Genomic DNA, 23,906 nt, shown 5'->3' with positions numbered 1-23,906 from the left:
AGAGAGAGAGAGAGAGAGAGAGAGAGAGAGAGAGAGAGAAATTCAGAACAGTGCATTCAGTACACTAATAGTTAAGAATTATGATTATAAGTGCTGAGCCAGCTTGGAGACCAGAATGGAGCAGTTCAAGCAATTAGAAGGATCAAGAGAGAATATAATCATGAAAACCCTGAGAGGAAAAGTTCTGGCAATAAGGGCTTCTCTCATCTTTATTTTGAGATAATATATAATTATTTGGTAAATGTAAGACAAAAAAAAATAATGAAGAAAAACATCAACAAAAGCAACCCAGCAGTGGAATATTAAAACATGGCTGACCAAAACAAGTTAGGTAATCAGAATCTCCCACAATGGTATAGTACTGAGATCAAGAGAATTGAATAGTCCCATTGTACTCTGAACATTGACCAAATCACACCTGAATTGTGTTTAGTTCTCATATCACATTAAAAACAGAACATTAACAAAATGAAGCAATTAGACTCCTAAGCATTTTTTAATGTGAACTGCTAATAAGATGGTTTCCTTAAGCTTGTTAAGAGGAAGGTGGCAGCAATGGTGTTTGTCTTAAAACTATATCACATGAGGGACAACTGAAGGAATGAAATGTTTAGTCTGGTGAGGAGAAGACTTAGGTAGGGGTTACTTTCAAGTACTTGAAGGACCCTCTGGTAAAAGCATGGTTAGATTTATCTTGTTTGTCCAGAGAGGACAGAAGAAGGATCTATGTATCAAAATTGCACAGAAGCTGATTTTTTACTATATCTAAGGACTGCCTGGTAAAGTGAGTGAAGCAAAATTCGTTCATTTGGATTTCATTAACATAAATGGGACTCCATCCATGAACTGTAAAACTTATCCCTTTAAAAGTCCTCAGTGACAGCTGATAATATCTGCCTTCATTGCTTTTCTCCAAATGAGTTTTATTACATGAATTAACCCTGAATCTGAGGTAGCAGATAAGAACCTTTTGTGTGAACTCACAGCTTCTTTTCATTTGCAATCATTCTGACACCTCATTGTTTTGACTTTTGTGAATAGTCCTTTCAGGTAAACTGTTCTGTGAAATGACTCATGGTGAAAATGACTTTGAATCCTTTTTTTCAGTTGTAAAGATTGACAAATAACATTTCAGAAACATAAAACATTAATCCTGGGCCTTTATTGTTAAGCTTTTGCTCTGAAAAGGGTAAATCTGATGAGTGATGGCAGCAAGCAATCAGAACTCAAAACACTGTTATTTCAAATATCTGATCCTTTTTACTCTAAAATTCCTATTGTACATGATGAGTGCTTACAAGATATTAAATCATAATGCATGGTTCCTTTAATAATTCCACCTCTTAGTAGTTTCTCTATCTATTAACACGTATGTTGTCTTTATCATTAAATGAGATTAAAAAGAAAGATCCTTAAAAAATTCAGCAATGAAAAATGTTAAATTATATACATATATTTTTATTTAATACAAATGCTTAACAAGTAAGCCAAATTATCACAGCATATGAATTATTAGGGGCACAATAAAATAATTAAACTTATTGCCTTATAAAATAAATATTAAAATTTTTAAATCTGAATAACTTTTTATATGTAATACAGCTTTTTGCCGAAATAACTTCTACATTTTTTAACATTGAATTCACAAGCTTTTAAAATGTATTTTAAAATTCATCACATAAACAAACTTTTATCATATTGACAAAAAACATTCTTTTTTAAAAAATCTAGCCTTGATATAGCCCATTTAAGTTTACAGTGAGATTTCAAGTAAGTGAATTTTCAGGCATTTGAAGTAATTTTTCTCCACTATTTCTTTATATTAACCTATGGTGATGCATGGCATGGTACAACATTAAGTCACAGTACAGCATCTCCAGATGGAATATTTTACATTTTTGAACAATTTTATATCTCAGTGGATCAATATTTATTTGTTAGAGTTTATTATTCCCTCAATGGAAATGAACTTTCTAGACCTACATTAAATAAAAATCCCTATGACATTTGTTTTTGAGTGGCTAATTTACATTCAAATCGGGAAGTTCAGATATCAGAAGCTCTTCAGGGCTTTCTCTAATAACAATTTTGGCATTGTCTCAAACAAAATGTGACTCTAGAATGACCATATGGATGGTCTCCTAATTAAAGCAGAAAAGGGACCATATAGAAAAAGTAACAACTGATTTGTGGATTTACAAACTTCTTCGATTACATGAATTCTTTCATTGGTTTTGAGAGTCATTGGTAACCTATTAACATAGTGGGATTTTCCTACTGGATATTTAAGGATATTGACATGGATAATAAAAGTCCCAACCTGGGAAATCTCTTGAATTATGCAAAGACTAGGAAATAGGGAAGAAAATGAGAATTATAATAGAGATGAGAAGCAGCTATCCACCCCAGAAGGAAGTGACCCTCTGGAACAACTTTCATGGCAAGGAAGGATTTCCTTCTCATTGGTAGGGAAGGAGTTTTTCATCAACAGGGATATAGGAGGCTAAAGGTCAAATTAAAGAAGAAAAAAACAAGAACAACCTGATAAGTCACTAGAGTAATCACTAATAAAGGCATGGTGAAGAAATTGATGAAATTATTAAAGCGATGACTTTGGTGAACTGGCTTTGTAGTATCCTATACCCTATGACCAAATCATGCTAGAAGCACTTAATCCTATCTTCTTAAAGAAATCCAAGGGCAGCCAGGTGGTGCAGTGAGTAAGAATGCCTGCCCCAGAGTCAGGAGACATGGGATGGGTTCGGGCTCAGATACTTAACACCCACATAAACACACACACACTCACACACACACACACACACACACACACACACAAATAACTGGCCGTGTATCCTTGAGCAAGTTACTTAACCCCAAGTGCTTAAAAAAAAAGAAAGAAATTCCACATGAGTGGCATGGATTGTTAGCCATGGGCTTCTCCCAACACACAAGAGCAGACTATCTGACAAAATTCAAACAGGAAATCAAGGCAGCTGCAGCAACTATCCATAGTACTATTTATTTGTATAATGGCTGGATGAGGCAATTTCTACTTCATATGCATATTGTTACTGACATATGGGGTTAAAGAGATGTGTGCCAGCTAAACTATGGAAATGCTCATTAATGTGTTCTGCAACATTTTATTGTGGTAGTAAGGTATATTTTGTTTCCCAGGTTTAAGTTATGCCTAATGCCAAGGCCTTACTTGGCAGTCTGGAGCTATACCAACCCTGCATTAAGACTTAAAGAAACTCAGTAATGAATTCCCCCTAAAAGTATAGTAGAGGTTTTCCTATGTTTGAACTTTAGAACCACAAGAGGGAATGCAGGCTCTATATTAGATGTGGATTCCTGATAAGGTGAGGGTAGCATAGGGGTGTCTTTGAAATGAGCAGACAGATCACCATAAAGCAAAGAAATCCCCAATTTATTCTCAATTAACAGTTATTTTTTATTGTTTGACCATTTTTAAAAATTCATAATTAATTAATTCATTAATTTAATTAATTCATAGTTCCCAGTTATTTTTTATTGTTTTAGTATTTTATTGTTGGACAATTTGTATATTGTTTGACAAATTTTATGTTGTTATTAATCCCCCAATTACTTCTCTTAATTACCAGTTTGACATTTGGAAGGAGAACAAATAAGAAAAAGAAAAGCTGAGGGTTGAAAGAAGACCCTATTAGAATCATAGTTGTGGTGCTTAACCACAGCAACTGTATTGTGGGAATGGACATTATAAATTTTGGGGAGTCAATAACTTTTTGGGGCTAAGATGAATTCTAAGTCCATAAATAAGAGAAAGGATGTATGAAAACACTTGGAGTTGCCCAAACCATCTGGTACAGTGAACACCAAACAAAAGAAAAGGAAGGATTTGAGAGGAATTCTATTTCCATATCCTGAGAGTCATTATGACTCCAGCTGAAACCATTAAAAGTTTGTAAGAAGGGTAAAAATTATTTCCTCTCTAATAATATAATATAGCAGCAAGTACCATAGCATACCCAAGATGGCTGCTATCACGGGTTCTTTGATCTGCTTTTCTAAAGAAAAGCAACTGAAAGGAGGGTTAACAATCTTATTTTAAAGAAACATATATCATTTATCTGGTAAGGGGGGAAAATATCAGAACCTTGAATATCAGAGAATAAAAACAGAAGTTACAAGTAGACAAAAAATACCAACAGAAAATTACATGTCAGCAGAACAACAGACAGGGCTTCTAGCTGTCTGACCCTTACACACATACATAGGTAGTTACCAGAGGGAGAAGCACCAATATCTGGGTTTTCAAAGTGGGGGGGTGGGCTCAATGGCTGCTCAGAGTCTCATCAGGCCAAATCACACAACTCTTCTCATAAGTGAGCCCTAAAGCAACACCTCATATAAGGGTATACATAGGCTTCTCCAGGGTCAGAGAACATCACAATACTTGTGACCCACTGCCCAATCACAAAATAACAAGGTGCGGGTGTTCCTGAAAAACAAGCCTCCCACCACAGGCCCCATGTAACGAAATTCAGCCTATTAGGGGGGCAGAGTATATTTTCAAATCAGGGATTGTCCTCATATTCACTTAAGCCTATCAAGGGGCAGGGGAGATCTTCAAATTCCCATTACCATTACATGTAGGCATAGGAAAACAAATTACTTTACTATGCCAATGCTCCTTAAAATAATTTTATGTGTCTGATTCAGAAAGCCTATGTCACCTGTTTCAATACAATATACCATAAATAACTAAACAATGTATTTATGCCAATTTTTATTGTCATTCTTTGACAATGTAATGGACCAGCCAGGGTAGTAACATCCTGGATTGGAGAGAATATTGATATAATCAATAGCATGAACAATGATTCGAGAAAAAGTCTAAGCATTTAACACAGGCAGTGATAAAGGTCCTGTAAAGCGGGTAGCATTCTAGTAGAGTTCTAATGATGTAGGACACGCAAAGTAAGCAGCTTTATGGATCAAAGCCGTCCCAGCAACAGTGAAAGTTATTATGGGCAACAGCATAGGCGATACCATTCTAAAACTTTGTATACTATAATTTGAACCTCATAAGGGCCTTCTCCCATGCTACTAGGATGGTACCTAGTGATCAACCCATAATTTCCCAAGAATGAGGAATAACAGTAATTCAGACTAATATGCATATATGCTCCTGATATACTCAAATGCATTCTCTTCCTCATCAGAATAATAACTATAATTGTAATAGCTCACATTCATAAATATGCCAAGTGCATTGCTAAATGCTTTAAAATTATTATATCATTTGATACCCACTATGTCCCAGGGAGTTCTGTATTATTAATATCATTGTTTTCCAGAAGAGGAAACTGAAGTTCAGTGACCTGGCCAGGGCCACATAGATAGTAAGAGTCTGAGGTCACATCTGAACTCAGTTCTTCCTGACTTCAGGCCCATCACCCTATCCACTGCATATACTAGCTGCCCTTACAAAAAGTAGGCTAATTGTGAAAAAGAATCATTCATTTTTTGTACTTCTATAATTATCAATTAGCATAGCATTTTGTAGTTTTTGTAGAACTAAATTTGTACTATTTAATAAATGCTTGAGGATTGATTTAAATGACAGCTTCCTCATTATGATCCTAACTAATGGGGTTGAGTGTCCCACATTCTAGATATTGGATTTGCAACAAATTGCCATCATCTTAGGAAGGATATGTAGAAGAAAATAAATTCATGGGAGATTTTATGTAGAAAGACAAGGTTAAAAAATAGTATCTTTGGATTTCAACTGCAGTAATGATGATTCTTCAAACCCAGGCAGATCTTGTCATATGAACTCACTTTTTCATAACTGCTTAAAGATCTATGTGACTCTATAGGCTCCTTAACCAGGGGGTAGGGCGATCAAAGGGAACTGCTCTAATTGACTTCATCAGAGCCTTTATCTAGATTGAATCAGTGATGCCAGAAGATTCTTATGGCCATTTCAAGGGACCTTTATTGGAACTCCTCCTTTATATTGGAAAGTTAAACTTATCTCATTAAATGATGTATAAAGTAGACTAAACTCAATGTGGAATCCAAGAGAGACAAAGAGAAGGCAGAGGAAAATTTCATAAGGGCAGAGTGAAGATGGGGACAGTCTCAATCAAAGCAATATCTTTTGATTTCCTGTCTCATAATTTAAAAACCTGCTTTCATCTTATTTTTTTTCTTTCATTCTTATTCTTTCTACTTTCTCAATCTCACTAGTGCTGGGTTCACTGGCAATGGGAGTGCTTCTCTGACCACTCTTTCCATTACTAGTTCATGTTCATTCATACCCACCCCTGGTCAGGTTGTTCTTTATTCCAGCCTCCATACTCTTCCTCTACTACTTTCAATCAGCAATATATCCTTTCTTGAGGTACATTCAATCCAATTGTATCACTCAATCAAGAATCTAGTAGCTGTTATCTATTGACTCCCTGGAGTTTCTGCTTCCCTCCTCAGTGACTGTAAAGACTGGCTTAAAGTCTTTCTTTCCACCTCATTTCTTGACATCTTACCTGCAATTTCTTCTTTCCTTCCTTTGTTCCTTTTTACCTTCATTTCTTTCCTTCCTCCCTCCCTTCCTTCCTTCCTTCCTTCCTTTCTTCCTTCCTTCCTTCCTTCCTTCCTTCCTTCCTTCCTTCCTTCCTTCCTTCCTTCCTTCCTTCCTTCCTTCCTTCCTTCCTTCCTTCCTTCCTTCCTTCCTTCCTTCCTTCCTTCTTTCCTTCCTTCCTTCCTTCTTTCCTTCCTTCCTTGGAGGGAATTGGGGTTAAGTGACTTGCCCAGGCTCACACAATTGGTACATGTCTGAGGCTTGATTTGAACTCATGACCTCTTCACTATGGTTGTTTTCTCTATCCACTGAGCCACCTAGCTGCCACCTAACTTGTAATTTCAGTCTAAACATTTTATATCCCCTTGTGTCATAATTAGTTAATTATCATGATCATAGACAAGAGATACCATACTGGAATTGGAGGCAAGAAAACCTGAGTTCAATTCCAGTCTAAGACATTATTTGGAGAAGTGATTATGTGCAAGTCACAACCTCTGTCTCAAATTCTCAATCTGTAAATGGAACTAATAATAACACCTACAAAGCCAGGGTTGTTTCAAGTGCCAAATGAAGTAATAAATTTCAAAAAACGGTATTAACATAGCACCTAGCATATATTAGGCACTATATAAATGCTTGTTGCCCTTGCCTCCCTGCCTGTCTCTACTTTATCTAAACTATACTCAGAGATGGTTATATCCTTGATCATCAGTTACAAGTATTCAATTTCCATGCTCTTAAATTCCAAAATTTCTTTATCTGAGCATAATATTCTACCATTATAATAGTCTCACTGACTTGGGACTGATTGGCCCTTAATCCTTTTATTTATTCACACTTGGATTTCTAATCCTTCCATTCCTCAGTGCTTTTCCCAGCCTATCATTCTTGTTGTGGTTACAAGCTCCTTCCTCATCTAGCTCAACACCTGGAGGAATCAAGTTAATGCTATATTATGCTCCAGATTTTAATCTCTGGCCCCTTTGTCCTGTTGTTGATTTTGCCATGCCAAACCCTGAACTTGGATTATTAATCTCACATCTACTATGTTCTTTCTTATCCATGACTTGCTGAATAGACCTAGAAAAATTACAAAATTTTGCTGTGTCCACTTCAAATTTTTCTTACATATATAAACTCAATCCTCAGTACATCAAATGATTTTTTTACCTCTTTAATTAATCCATTCTTCCACTCACCACAGTATCTATTTCAAACTTTTCCTTCCCTTCTCAAACTCCCTATATCATCTAATTAGGTTGTCACCTGAGGATCTGGGTTCATGCTTCATTGAAAAAAAATAATAAGTCTATTTGACAAAAGTTATGTACTTTTTATATAAAACTTTGAAAGTTTCCTTACAAATACAATCAATGTAGTTAACATTAGAAAGGAAACAGTTAATTGGGAAAATGTGTGCTGACTTCTACAACAGGATCAGTGAAGGATATGAGTGAATGTGCAGGCTGTGGGGGAAAAGAAATACATCTAACCATGACAACAAAAAACAAGCAATTTAATGGCCTCCTGGAGTGACAGAATATAGACAAGAATACAGACCAGAAATACTTGTCTTTTCCTCTCCACAACTCCAGAATTTTAATGATCTGGCTCATGTAGTGAGCAATCGCAAATCTTTGAAGCTCACAGTACATCTGATAGAAAGCAGTGACAATAAGCAACAGCAGAAGCAGGATCATCAGGGATACAGCAGAGATAACAGTAACTGCCACAGTCACTAATCCTCATCAATGAGCCCGGGCCATGTAGCTAAGAGATCACTAATATTTACCGTCAGTCCCATCCTATTACCAATGTTGGTTACACAAATCACCTTGATCTTACCGTCTACTCAGTGTTTTCTGGATGAAGGGATAACAGATCTAACCACTTTGTGGTGTCTCCTGAGAGCATCCCCCATCTCTTCGTCTGCAAGACTGGATTGCTACATTGTTCTTCTTTACCAAGTTGGCAACCTCACAATAATACCAACCCTTAGTCCGCTAAACTCTTTCTAGAAAATATTCAATGAACATTGGGCATCATAATATAAGCAATATACCGGGTACTAGTAACTTGAATTTTAATGAGTATAGAGCCATACTGGACATGGGTTTGCCATTGTCCATGCCTATGTCCAAACTCTATTTTGATCCTGCTTATGCCTATGTCCACTCTCTTGACTCCTGTCACTGTTTATCCTGCAACCCTTGTGATTTATACTGCTGTCTGCTACTTCTGGGTGGCACAACTCGTTTTTTTTTGCACACTGCTACTACATTATCCTTCTCCCCATTCTAATAAAACAAAGTGATTTCAAATAATGTGCCCATCCCTCCGTGCTGGGGTCAAACAATATTTGCATGTGTCCCCTGAATGATGACTTCCCCCCTCCCATTTCGGAGACCTGAACACTGCCCTAGAAGCCATCCCAGGAGTTTCCTAATGCAATTTCTCTCACTTCCCTGAGTTGATTTCTTCTTCACCTTCTTCTCCTCCAGGCAGGATTTTCCTTTATGCAACTTCCTGGTCTGGGGTGTAAAATGTCCCAGATAGAGGTATTTGACATCTCTTAAACTAGATGGGTACTTGAAACCGTGTCCAAAATATTCTCAGATGTTGAAAAGGGAAAGTGCATCTAAAGAGTTAAGGGCCACTAAATACTCATTTTATATCCTTGCTGTATTAGGGAAAAATAAACCTCTTCCATCATCACATATTTAATGTTTTGCAAGTGACTTATTTTGTCCCAACCCTGAAGCTGAATTGAGAGGGTCATGTGTTTAGAACCTAGCTTAAACTCTCAAACTCCTCCAGTATCTGGCCTCCCTATGACTGATGTTTCCAGCACTAAAACTACTGGTACCCAAATACCTCATCCCTGTGTTGGGTGGAAGGCCTATTTGGATCCCTCTACAGAGAACCCTTGTTACCCACTCAAAATATGTTTCAAAAGGAGAGTTACAATTCACAAAAAGGTAAAGGCAGAGACTTCCTTTCCTTATGAACTGCTTACACTAATATCATACTTCTCTAAGCAAATCAGTTAGGGTGTATTTGAAATAGTTACTCACATGCCCACTTCTAAAAGTCTCAGGTCCCCTGGGAAGGTCATATATGGGTCTCTCAAGTACCCCCTCCAGGTTTTAGAACCAAAGATTCTCAGCAAAGTCCACATAATTGAATTATGGATGGCCACTGAAATGCCACATTAAAAGTTCCAAGCAATTTCTGCAGTACAGTTCATAAACTCCCAAATTCCAGGTAGGCTTCAGGAGGACAAATATTCACCATATTTAATTAATCTGGAGACACAAATACACACATACATATACATTTGGGAGACTATGTGTGTTTATACCTACAACCCCCTACACACACACACACACACCTCACTCTCTATATATACAAATTCAAGAAACAGTGCCAGTAAACTATGGCCCACATGCCAAATCTGATCTGCCACTTTAATTTTTTTTAATTGTTTGAGAGATGACAAAATATATATTTACATAAATATTATATATATGTCTATTTTAAAAAAAGTTCTGAAGCCATGTAAACTAGACAGCTATTTTCTTGACATTTCTTACTTGACTTTGCTTTTTCCATTCTACTTCTATGTGACTAGTCTCAGGAATTCTTATCTATCAACCAGATATGCTGGCCAAAAAAAATCCACTAGCAAAATAATGACTAAACACAGGTTCTACCAATGTTTCCAGGAAAATATGGCATGTAAAAAAGAATCAACCATAAACTTTGATTCCTTCAGGTGTATCTGCCCTTTCCTCAATAAGAAAAATGTGTCTCTGAGGCTCTGAATAAGCCCTTAAATGTTCATTTTGAGGTAGAAATTAATATCTCCCAATTATCTTGGAATGATGACAAGTAGGAGTGATTCAACCACAGTAAAGGGGCCTAAGGCAGAAAGGTGATAAAAAAGATGCCATCTTTTCCTCCATCAACTAAATCATACTTTGAAACCCAAATGAATCTATTCTTAACTTTCATATTTCAGTGATATATTATTTTCCCAGTAGCACAGGCATAATGAGATCATACATGCATGCAAGTACTATTTGTTGTTGTCATTGTTCATTTTTCCTGCTTTTTACAATAAACTACTTTTCCCCTCTAGGAATACTCACTATGACTTAACAACAAAACAAAACGCGGTAACGTCCTACAGCACCAGGGAGATTCCTTGCCAAAAAAATACACTGTCCATTAAATGTGATCTAAGTGTATATTTCAGTGTTAGGCACATAGTAATTATCTTTCTCCAATAGTTCACTCTGGGACCCAGAAAGCTTTTCCTAACATGAAATTTATAATTTTCACAGCATTATATCAAAATTCTTATCATTTCTAAGGAAGATGTAAGGGTTTTATTCCCAGTGATACATTTATCTCAGGTAAACCTTGTCTTTGCTTGTGTCTTACATCCCATATAATAATGCCTAACTTTCTGCAAAACTGAGATATGCATAAACATACCCTAAGTAATAGATGCAATGAGTCAGAACCTTTTGCTTCAACCAATGTTTTGGCTTTTGGTTTTTTGATGTGGCTTACTCAGGAATCTCACTGATCTTGATAGAAATCCTATAATGGTCTCATATATTATATATCATTTATTCACAGGTGATTTTATGTTTTTAATGGTATGCTGGATCATCCTGAGTCTTATTCTGTGAATCTGAGAGAGATTCTGTAAGGTTTCAAAAGACTTCAAAGAAATTTCTATTACCTTAGTTTAGTTTTAACAGTTCTTCCTCTGATGGAAGATACCAAAACCATTATGAGGAACTTTTATTTTTGCTAATATAGAGGGTTGAGATAAGCAAAGAACTGAAAAGTTCCATGGTATAGCCAAGGATTTTTAAAGAATAAAGGAACCTTCATAATCATCTAGTCCAACTCCATTAATTTTCTTTTCTTAATGTTTTATGTTTTGCTTTTTGGAGGGAAATTGGGGTTAATTGACTTGCCCAAGGTCACATGGCTTTTTTTGTATTAATTTTCTGAGGCAGGATTTGAACTCAGGTCCTCCTGACTCCAGGGCCAGTGCTCTATTCAATGTGCCACCTAGCCACCCCACAACTCTAATAATTTTTATTGTTGAAAGTGATGCTTTGGGAGAATCATGTTATCCAAAAAATACAGCAAGTTCATGGAGGAAGTATGATTTTAAACCCAAATTTTCTGGCTACAAAGCTATTCTTTGTACTGCACAGTTGTTTCTAATTTGAGTGTGATGGTTTCCAGTGACAAGCCCATAAGTGTAGAACAGAATACAGGACAAGAAAAAAGCTATCAGAGGAAGAGTAAGAATGAGTGACTAGATGGAGAGTGAAGGTGGTTGTAGGCTCAAAATCCCAAATGACCAAGAAAGTCATTCATTTGCCCTTGGCACCACCCTGATCACAGTGCCTACCACACAGTAAGCACTAAATAAATGCTAGTTGATGAATTGACTCTTCCTGACCATCAACCAGCAATCCTGAGAAAACAATGTTTAAAAACACTGTCACTTCCTTGTGAATTTGAACGTACAAGAGTTCTGAAGGTGGATGTCCTAGTTTATGGGGTAGGGAAAGTGAGGAAGATTTTTATTTTTTTGGGGGGGAGGCTTTGAGATAAATTCAGTAAAAGAAGTGTTTATGAAACATGAAACATGAATTTTATGCGTCTGGAGGACTAAAATCAAAGCTATGCTTTGCTGACTAGGAGTTTGGGGACCTTGTGAATACCTCAGAAAGCACAGGTCTGAGGTGCATATAAAAGTATCTAATTCAGGAATTCCACTTAGTGTGGTTTATACTTGTAATGTTTGTTTTCCCTACTTAGTGTATGTGATTATGAGGTTCTTTTTACATTTAAAGCATTTTATCTGGTGGAGACAATAAAACATTACTCGCCTCATGTTCATGCTGTTTATGGAGTACTTTTTCTAGTGGGTTTTGAGAAGTTCTCACTCTGTGGAGATTAGAAATAACACATAACTAAGCTTTGTATCAATGATTTAGGTCTGTCTGTCTATCTATCTATCTATCTATCTATCTATCTATCTATCTATCTATCTATCTATCTATCTAATATTTCTCTGGTTTTACTCCCGGTTGGTGTGTGAGAAAACTGACCCATTCCAAGACCTGAATTACGACAGATTCATACTCAAGATGAAATCAGTATCTTTTTTTAATTTTAGAGTGAGCCAGAGGTCCTTTTGGGATGCCTCACACTTGGCCATGTATTAAATGTTTAGAGAAAGAGAGTTGTTTAACATGGCAATTCAGGATATGGTCATCTCCACCAGTTATTACAAATGAATCATCCTTAAAGATTCTGGATTTCTCAATATAGATTATGCAAGAAAATTATGGATACTGTGTAATAAATTCCCAGAATGTATAAAATGCATTACCTATTGAATACACAGCATGACATGATAGAGTGGCAAGTCAAGTGTGCTATCTTTCATAAACAAATAACAAATTCTTTACATTTGGAGTATAGAACTCAAAACATCTTTGAGATTACAAACTAATGAATTGCACTAGAAATTATTACAAATATAAATATTAACAACAAACTCCTTTTGCTAAATAACATCAGGAATGATTGAAAGGTCTCAACATTGATGGACTTTTAATTATTCCCAACCTTTCTTTTTATTTTTCACAAGTAAAATGATATTCAATTTTCTTAGGTAAGTTACTATTGGTTATAATCCTGGCTCCTGTGTCTTCCAGAATATCATATTCCAAGTTCTCTGCTCTATTACAATTGTTGCTGCTTAATCTCATGTGATTCTGACTGTGGCTCTGTAGTATTTGACTCCTTTTTTTCTAGTTGCATTTATGTCCTTATTATCGACTGTCTTCTTTTCTTTAAGGCATTCTTGCTGGACTTGTGTCCAAACTGTTGTTTTTGTTTCATTTGCTTGCTTGTTTGTTTGTTTTGACACTTTTCTCATTGATGTTTTTAAGTCATCATATTCTTCCGAGTTTGTGCCCTAAATTTGTCTGTCACCATAGAAGCTTTTATGGTCAGGTTCTTTATTTGGTGTTCATTCAATTTTCAAACCTTTTTATTTTTTTTTTATCATGGACTTTATGTTAATATTGAGCTCTGTTCAATTCTTGGTATACCTGAACTTTTATGTCCTTCTGCTGCTTTCACAGCTCAGTCTGGAAGCCTATTTTTTATTGATTCCATGGAGGTATGATATGAGGAAAAGTTCTGGTCACTGCCTCCTGGTTTGTGATCTGGTCCTTATCCACATGGGGGCCTTGTTATTTTACAACTGTAACTGCCTCTATCCACCCTGGAACTGTGAACTGGAACTGGGTACTGGGTATAATTTTCAAAAATCACTTCATGCTAGCCCTAGTGCTAATACAGAGGACCCGAAGAATCTCTTTCTGACCAGATGTTCAATCTCTTTACCATCCCTGGGTGTTTCTACCACCTCATAATCAATCCCTGATGCCACAGCTTTTAGGAAACGCCTCTTCTTTGCCATACTTCTGGACAGCAGACCTCTATTTTCATCTTCCCACATCATTCTTAGAAGGAGAAAATGACTGACTGTGACTTTTTTGCCTTTCCTACTCAGAATTCCTTCTTGATGTGCTTTTAAGTTGTTGTGGGGGCAGAGAGGAGAGGTGATTGTAGAACTAGGCCGAACTTGGACTTCATTCTCCCACCTTCATTCAGTCCTCCACTTTAAAAATAATCAAAAGAAATCCTTTAATCCATCTATGTACAACTAAACATAAAATAACATTATCAGCATTGTGACATGCCCAAGGACCGTTTTAGTTGCACTCAACAAATATGAGGAAAAATTAGGATAACAACCATGATACTGCTTCTGCTGCTTAATGTCATAATCATATTTCTACCTGAACTCTGTGGAAAATAAGAGAAGATAAAAAGAGGAGAATAATCATTAAAAAAGGAATGAAAACAACTCATTTGAGTGAGATGAGTATTGGAGTTGGAGTACAGAATGCTATAGTGGAAAGAAAAATAGATGCACACATAGACATATATGTACACATACATATATGACCTATTCCAGGTCTCTGGCCTCTGGATATGCTCTAATTCTCTCTTCAATTTGCACAAAATTATGAAAAACCTGCATTAGTAAAATAAGTGACCTCTTTAGAAGTCCTAGTGTGAATATGATGTGACTAAGGAAATGAATCACATTAAGGGGTGAGTGCATTAACATGCATAAAATGTACTGATACCTAAACCAATGGCTCCTAAGGATTTCTTTTCTTAGTTCTGATATTCTGATTGAAAACTAATCTTGAAGCAAAAAAATACCCTTTTTGATATATCTTCAGCAATTACCACTGGCATTTTAATGAATAATTTTTTCATCATCATCAATTAATCAGCATATATAGTAACAAGTACCTACCATGTACCAGACAGGGTGCTAGCTGCCAGTGATTAAAATGAGGGAGAGAGAGACAGAGAGAAAGAGAGTGAGACAGAGAGAGAGACAGAGACAGAGAGAGACAGAGACAGAGAGAGAGAGAGAGAGAGAGAGAGAGAGAGAGAGAGAGACAGAAAGACAGACAGAGAGAGAGACAGAAAGACAGAGAGAGAGAGAGAGAGAGATACAGAGAGAGAGACAGAGAGACAGAGAGACAGAGAGAGAGACAGAGAGACAGAAACACAGAGAGAGAGAGAGACAGATACAAAAAGAAAAAGGCCCCATGTCTCCAGAGAGCTTTCATTCTATTTAGGGATACAACATGTACACAAATAGGTGTAAACAATGCTCACCTACCCTATATCAAGCATGGAGAGAAATAGGGTTGAGTAGATAAAATTTTAAAGAAGAAAAAATACTTTGCTACCCAACATAAAGAAGAAATTTACATCTAGTTTCTACCAGGTACGAATATGTAATGTATGTAATAGGGAAGTAAAAGGGAGCATGTAATATTGGGAAGTATGTAAAATGAAGGTACTTGGAATGTGGAGTACAGTGCATATAGTCTTCAAACATGCAGCTTAAGTTGTTACACTATTCACTAAACACATCAGGTACATGTATAAATCTTTTTAGTACTATCTGTTCCCATCGTGGACCAGTAAAATACATTTTTTGCTAACTCCTGTATTCTCTTTTGACCTATTTGTCAGTCATCACTGAATTCTTTCATGATCATGGAGTGATAAATAGTGTATAACTTCATTAGCTTCTTCATGCAATGTATGGGATGAGTCACTGTATAGCATAGCACTCTATTGTTATTAACTTCTGTCATTGTTTCTATACTAAATTGTCTTCAAATGATTAGGGTAAAATGTGAACAGTCATAATTTTTTTCTCTTCCCTGGCCAGCCAGGAAACAAGGGACGGCTGCTACTTGGTAATTAAATTTATTGCATTAGGTAAAATAATAAAAAATAAATCAGGAAAGGTGTTTCTCTACATTCAAGGAACCAAAAACCAGAGAAGATTCCTTGATAATTGACTTAATGTGCATAATACGATATATAATAGAAGAAAATGAACTTTGATATGATTATTTTAATTACAGAACTCATTTTTCCACAGTTGTGGAGTTTCCTTTATGTACCGTCCAAGGACTGAAAGAAATTAAGTCAGATTATTTGTACATGTATTCAAAATGAGCTTTATCATTAACTCTCTTCCTGTTTTTGCATTGCTTGAAGTTTTAATGCCTGATTTATTGTTGTTTTATTTTGCAGTCAGTACAGTGCTAAAAGGCTTAAATTATAACTTTGAAATCAGCAAATGAGTAGGCCTGAGAAAAAAATTGAGTACAAATTGGCTAAAGCCCATGCACCACTTATATAAGTGTACATTTAAATGAAATAGACAGTCCTAAGATTTGAAAACACCGAGTTTAGCTTTGTGACATAGCTCCTTTTTATTTTAAATGAATCCCTAAATAGAGGTAAAGTGGAGAAAAATAAGCTGCAAGACAACAACTTCAACCTTAAGAATCTAGCAACAAAAGATACCTTCGCCAATATCATACAATATATAATTGGAGCCCTGTAGTCTTTTATGAGGAAATGAATACCAGTGGGGGGGGGTAAAGGAAATAATGAGACTGTAGTGTAGTAGAGGAAGTGTCAATATTGGGCTATGGGTGGAACTCTGTTCATATTCTGCCCCCAATGACTTTTAATAATGTAAAGGCAGACAAGTCACTTCACCATTCTAACCTACACTTTCTTCATCAGTATCTTGCAGTGTCTACCCAATAGTATTGTTAGAGGGATTTCAGAAAGCATTGAGAGCTCTTGATAGACAGGAAAGGAAGGAAGGCAGGTGGATGTTGGAAAAAAATATTTTTGGATATCTTGTGTTTGAGGTATCTAGGGAGACCAAACCAATCCAATCCAAACTGATACAATTCAATAAGCACTTTCATTGAGGCTTTACTGTGCTAAAGACTAGGGATATTAAGATAAAAGCAAAATAATCCCTTTTGTGAAAGAGCTTACTTTTTTCTGGGGATAAAAAACAAATATCATAAATTGATAATTGGGTATATCCAGAGAGGTATGCCAGGTAGGCACTTAGCACTTTAGAACTAGAGCCCAGTGGAGAGATGAGACTTGGGCATGTAGGCTTGGGAGTCATCTAATAAACCAGTTCATCCAAAGTGATAAAAGAGGAGGTTCAGGCTAGTAGCCTGGGTTCATCCACTAATAGGAATAAGAATATGAAATATAATTCAGGAAATGAGATTCAGAAAAAAATGTTCAGATAGGTAAGAGGAAAATTAAGAGAGTGCAATGATTCTATTAAATGGATTTGATATGTGATAGTACCTTTTATCATATTTTACCAAAAGGTCCCACTTCCATTTGTGCATTTATTACCATCAATTTTTTCAATTATTGCTATTTGTGTATGCATTCTCTCCCTCACTTACATTAGGTTGTATGCTACTTGAAGAAAGGGACTGCCTCTAACATCTCTGTATCATTTCAAAATACAGCACATAATTTAAAAGGACTACACATTTTTTTCTGATATCAATTAAAATAATATACATGGCATGAAAGTATAATAGAGCTGCTTCCCAGGTGTGATGTGGTGAATTTTCAGGTATAATTCAAAGGGATGTAACCAAAAGCAAGTGACAAGGAAGATGTTCACTCCTTCATGTTCCAAGTTCCTAGTTTTATTTGGGTGTAATGTTTGTGAGTTTAGTAGGACCTTATTTAAGTGAACTAGATGTTTGAAGTGAGGAGGTATGGGAAGAGTTGAAGAATTAGGGCAAAGAATGACAGAACAAAAAGTTTGCTTGTAAATGTTAAATAAAATTATATATATATATATATCACACATATATCACACACACACATATAATCACATTTACTTCCATAAGATTTTGAGTTCCAAATTTTGTTCCCATGTCTCCCCTCCCCATACCCCGAGACAGTGTGTATTCTGATTACCCTTTTCCCCAATATGCCCTCTCTTATATCATACCCTATCCCTTCTCCTATCCCCTTCTCCTCTATTTTATTGTAGGGCAAGATAGATTTCTGTAACCCCAAATGCTTACAATAAAATAGAATTAAATGTTTAAAATATATTTTAAAAGTTTTAAATAAGTAAAATACTTAAACAAAGTAGTTTACATGTAGTTTCATTGCATCATCATTTAAAATTTATATTCCTGTATATTTTAATGTATGCAATATTAGTTCACATATTACATTAGTTTAATATAAATTTATATAAAGCTACTTTTTCTGGGGATAAAATTTAAATATATTGATAGATAGATGATAGATCATAGATAGATAGATAGATAGATAGATAGATAGATAGATAGATAGATAGAGGGATGGATGGATGGATGGATGGATTTTATTTTTAAGTTAACAAAGTATGATCAAGAAATTTGGAGACTTCTTGTCTAGATGGTCCAAATTAATGTGGATAAGTCTATAAAAAAGTGACAAAGTCATAACGTAAGGGTTCCTTGAAATCTGTTAATTAGTCATTTCATTTATGTCTGACTTTTCATGATCATATTTCAGGTTTTCTTGGCAAAGGTATTGGAGCAGTTTGCCACTTCCTTTTCAACCTCATTTACAGATGAGGCTTAAGTCACTTGCCCAGGGTCAAACAACTAGTAAATGTATGAGCCTAGATTTGAACTTAGGAAGATGAGTCTTCCTGATTGCAGACTCAACATTCTATTAACTGTGGCACATAGTTGTCCAGGCTTCTAATAATAGCTCTTATTTATGTGATACTTTTGATTTCTAAATTTCTTTTCATAAATTATCACATTTAATCCTTTTAGAAACCAAAGATTAGAAAGACCAAATATTATTGAATCCATTTTGCAAATGAGAAATGCATTTTTTACTGAAACAAAATTACTCACTCGATATCATATTGCGTCTTGACTGGGTTAGGGCTGGACCCAAATGTGTTAGTTACATGTGCCCTGCTTATTTATCTCCATCCTATTTTGCCAAAACGAAAGGTACAGCACCTTGTTGGTCATGATGTTATCTTATAATGGATACAAAGCAGTGACCAAAAGAATGGCAAGTAAATAAAGATGATACATATATGAATGTATGTACATGTATGTATGTATGTGTGTACGTATGTATGTATATCATCTCCTGCATGAATACAGTACTTTTCTTTTTCAGCACGTATAAAGTTCAAATCAAAATTTTCAAAACTTAAATTAATACTCTAATTGACTCTAGCTAGTAGGTGATAGGAGAATACAGAATCAGTAGACCTTGAATGGTGGGGGTCCCAGGTATGGATAGCATCGTTGGAAACTACTGCTTTATATCATATGCAACTTTTCATAGCAAACTGTCTCTGGGCAGTATGAGAGCAAGAATGTTATGCCTTGTGTGGTAATAAATACTTACATGGATTTAAAAATTCTACAGAAAAAAAATGAGTGTAAAGATAACAAACTTTGCCCATTTCAAAATTATTTCTTAAGGTCAACATTAGATTAAGATTAATTTTCCTCTCTTTTCAGAAACAATCTCCACTTTGCCTCTTTTGCTCTTGGAAGGTAACTTTAGTGGACTTGGGGAAAGGATGAAAAGGAGACTGCATTTTCTCTTAGTTCATTGACTTAGACTAAAACCTCATAAAATGATTCTGGTTATACAGGATTATTTGCTTTGACTGAAATGATATTTTTGTTGTTGTCTGGTCAAAGTATTTTTTAAAAAGACTAACATTAATATTATAGGTCTGGAGCCAAAAAGAATATCAGAGACCATCCAATCCAACGTGCTAGTTTTACATATAAGAGAATAGCATAGGCAAGAGAAAGCCCTGAGCTCAGAGTTAGGATGATCTGAATACAAAGTCCACCTTGGACAGCTACTAGCTGTGAGATTTGGGGTAGTCACCTGGTCACCTAACTTCCTTCAGATTCAGTTTCCTTACCTATTAAATGGGGATAATAAGCACCAACCTCACAAGGCTTTTATAAGAGTAAAATTAAATTGATGTAGATATGTAGCAGGTGTATGTGTAAAGTTCACAAAAATTATACATAGATATAAGTACATAATTTTGTGAACCTTAAAGTAATATGAGCATGAATATCATTTTAAGGTTGAAAAAGTACTTTATAATGTATATGCATATATATACATATATGTATATGTATGAATGTGTTTATACATGTACATTTATGTTCGCTGTTGTCTAGGATAGGAAAATAACTTAGTTTATAAAACATGTACTCTCTGAACTTTCATCAATTCTGACTAATACCTTAACAGTTTCTAAAAGCTCTTAAATGTGTTTAAAATGAAGGGAGAAAAAAGGTGAAATTCTATGATGGATATGATTTACTGAATGTTAACAAACATGCATGAAGTGCCTATCAGGTGTTAAGTTCTGGGTGTATAGGAATGCATGTATAAAATGCCAACTATTTTCTTTGAGTTTAGAGTCTAATGAAGGGATAGATTCATATATGAACAAGTAAAATTAATGAGAGGATGATGGAGAAATGTACATTTAGGCAAAGAATAAAGAAAGGGTCTTGTGTGATCACCTTGTTTCTTTGGGAGTAGAATATCAACAAGGCTGTGACATTGAATATAATACCAACCACATCATGGTACACATACTAAGTGTAGACATAGTCAAACCATATTCTATATGTGCTTCTAACACCAACCTTAAATAAGTGGAATTTATGGTGGCAAATAAACATGAGTTTCTTTATCTAAATTGCTCCAAAATGTTCTCAGAATTCAGGAAAATGGGACCACTCAATCAACATATAAGCTGTCAATAAAAGTCTTAATTTGCCCTTAATGTGCTTTTGTTTTAGTTTCCTTTGTTTTGTTTGGTCTTTTGGTTGATTTGATCACATATGTACTAGGAGATGACAAAAGAATACTTTTGAACTTATTTGGGTATTGGCTGGTTCACAACCTTAGTTAAATATTTTTGGAAAATATTTTTCCTACAAGCAAGACAGAGTAGATGAACTGTCGTATTTGTTTTAAGTCAAAGAGAATATTTTAGATTATTTAAAAATCACTGGGAGTGATCTGCCCCCATTGGCCTATATCTGTAACAAAGCAAAATACCAAGAGAGATTTCAAGCACTTGGAAGCTGCCACTTGAGATTATTATTTATGAATTTGGTTCTCTTTTAAAAGCAAGAACAAAGCAATTAAGCATAATTTTGAACCATTTAGGAGACAAAGAATACAGCCTGCTACTTACTGTAACTTCAAAAGTGAATTCATTCAAATTTACTGTTCCATTATTTGGGATTTTTCCTATCACTCAAAAGAAAGTTAGGAAAGCAAATACATTTCTGTAGTTGAAAGGGAGACATATGTGATGTTTTTTTTGTTCTCAGACATCTTGATGCATTAAGTTACATGTTAGAAATAATTGTGAAAGCAATTTCTTCAAAATGTAGTACACAAAAACCTCCATTGAAGCACTACCTCCTCACAGAGAGAACATGACCCTAGGGTATCAAAGGATTTGCTGATGGAGAATTAGCTCTGGAGAGATGTTAAAGTTGAAAAAGGCTTTTCTTGAACTAGCCAATCCCATCACAAGTGCATTATGCCTTAGAGGTTTGTCCATGGAAACACATGAACTACATAGAACTAAATGGACTTCCAAAAGCTGGTCTGATTAAACCTCATGCTTTCAAGCAGATGACCTAAATCATCAAGATAAGAATTTATTTTCTTCTTAACTAACTCTAGCCTTTTACTAAGATTACTAACAAAATGTTTCATTGTAAATTTAGCTCCCCATTAGCCCTATCTCCTTAATTCCCTAAGATTCCGAATTCATATCTGAAGAAAGAGACTCAGACACATTATATGACTTACCCATACTTACATAATTATAAGTATGTGAAGAAGGATTTGAACCCAAATCATCTTTATTCTTCATTAAGTGCTCTTTCATTTTTCAAGGGACAGAGGAATGATCACACCATATAGGGAACATCATCAACCCTAAAAACCTACTTCACATGGGGTTATGTAGGAGAATTTTTTCTAAATATATATATTTTCAATTAATTGTATTTTGTTTAATCATAAATGCACATTGTTTGACCATGTTCCAAATTAATGACAATGACACTGATTTGCTATTTCACTGCATATATGTATGGGTAACTATATTTACTTTTAATGTGTGATTAATTGTGATTTGATAATTATTAAAATTTTAAGTCAATTTTAAAGTTACAACTACTTTAAAAGTGTAGACTACTATACTTGTTAAGTCTGGTGATTTGATGAATATAGAAAATATATGGAGAGATTGTTTTAATATTAATAGTTGGTTCTGATTTTAAAGTAAGGTTATAACAAGATTGTATAAAAATAAGCATTATATAAAAAGGATTTATTTGGGTAAAGCAGATATTTTATACAGAAATTCAACAACTTTGCTTATGATCAACTTCTATTGTCACTTGTGCAAGTACTATGAGACTGTTACTATATCAGTAAAAGGGGAGAAGGTCTGAATCTAATAAAAATATTTTTTTCTTTTACATAAAAGCTGGACTGTAGAGTTCCCTAGGGCAAAAATAAACCTATAGATTGCAGAAAAATGACTGAGTGTACATTGTCAACCAATTTAAATAGAGATATAAATACCAGTTAATTATTTCATCAAGAAGCCTTTATTAATTACCTAAGTGCCTATCATTTTTGAGACTTTGGTTCATAGCCCTATGAAGTAGCCTCTAGAGATACACATTTAAAAAATCCCTTTTCCCAGAGGAGATAAAATATAAATATATAAAAAAATTGTATATAAGGTAGTTATAAAAGAAAAAAAAACTAAAAATTCAAGGAGGGGGAACCAGGGAAACCATCTTAGTGAAGATGGTTCCTAGGCCTTGTCTTAAAGGAAGAGAGGCGTGCTATGAAACAGAGTTGAGAGGGAAGTGAATTCCAGTAGCAGGGACTACTAGTGCCAAAGCGTATAAATATGATGTAATATACCATGTATAAGATTAAAAGCAGTTTGGGGGGAGAGAGACAGAGACAGAGACAGAGAGAGACAAAGAGAGAGTGAGACAGAGAGAGACAGAGACAGAGACAGAGAGAGACAGAGAGAGAGACAGAGAGAGAGAGAGAGAGAGAGAGAGAGAGAGAGAGAGAGAGAAAAAGAAGGGTAAAGTTTATAAAGTATGATGAAGCCAAAAAGACAGCTTGGCACCAGGATTTGCTGGGCTTTAAAAGCCCAATGGAGTAATTTTTATTTTATCCTAGAGAAAATAATGGGTCACTGGAGTTTATTGAAAAGGGATTAATATATTCAGATCTGTGCTTAAAAATAATTTTGGAAGTTGATGGAAAATATATTAGAATAAGGAGACACCTGAGGAAGGGAGACCAATTAGGAAAAGAGTGGAATACTCTAATGAAAGGTGTTGAAAGCATAAACTGCAATGGTGGCTATCAAAGTAGAATGGAGAGGTCAGATTTTAAAATGTTGTGATTTGTAAAAATAGTAAGAAATTATGGGGGGGCGGAGCCAAGATGGCGGAGTAGAAGCAAGACCCTCCCGCGGCTCCAGCTTCCACCCTCCCCAATCCATGTAAAAAGGGAATTCTAAACAAACTTAGGGCTGCAGAACCCACAAAATGACACAGAGAAGCTAACCTCCCGCTGAGGACAGGCCAGCAGGAATCCAGCACAGCGCTCTGGGAGCCTAGTCCAGCCCCACATCGAGGCTTTAGCCCCAGGGCGGGCCTGACCAGCCAACGGCCAGAGGGACTCCAGATCAGCAGCAGCT

General features: G+C 35.5%; 1 pseudogene; it reads right to left on the bottom strand.

The window, feature by feature from the left end:
• Positions 1-23,906, bottom strand: part of LOC138160941 (sodium channel modifier 1 pseudogene) — a 68,887-nt pseudogene that overhangs the window by 1,471 nt on the left and 43,510 nt on the right.

This window comes from Petaurus breviceps, unplaced genomic scaffold, assembly GCF_028583685.1.
Source record: "Petaurus breviceps papuanus isolate PSGF00001 unplaced genomic scaffold, PetGlider_PUasm1.0 183, whole genome shotgun sequence".
NCBI lineage: Eukaryota > Metazoa > Chordata > Mammalia > Diprotodontia > Petauridae > Petaurus > Petaurus breviceps.
This window is presented reverse-complemented; position numbering and strand designations above follow the sequence as displayed.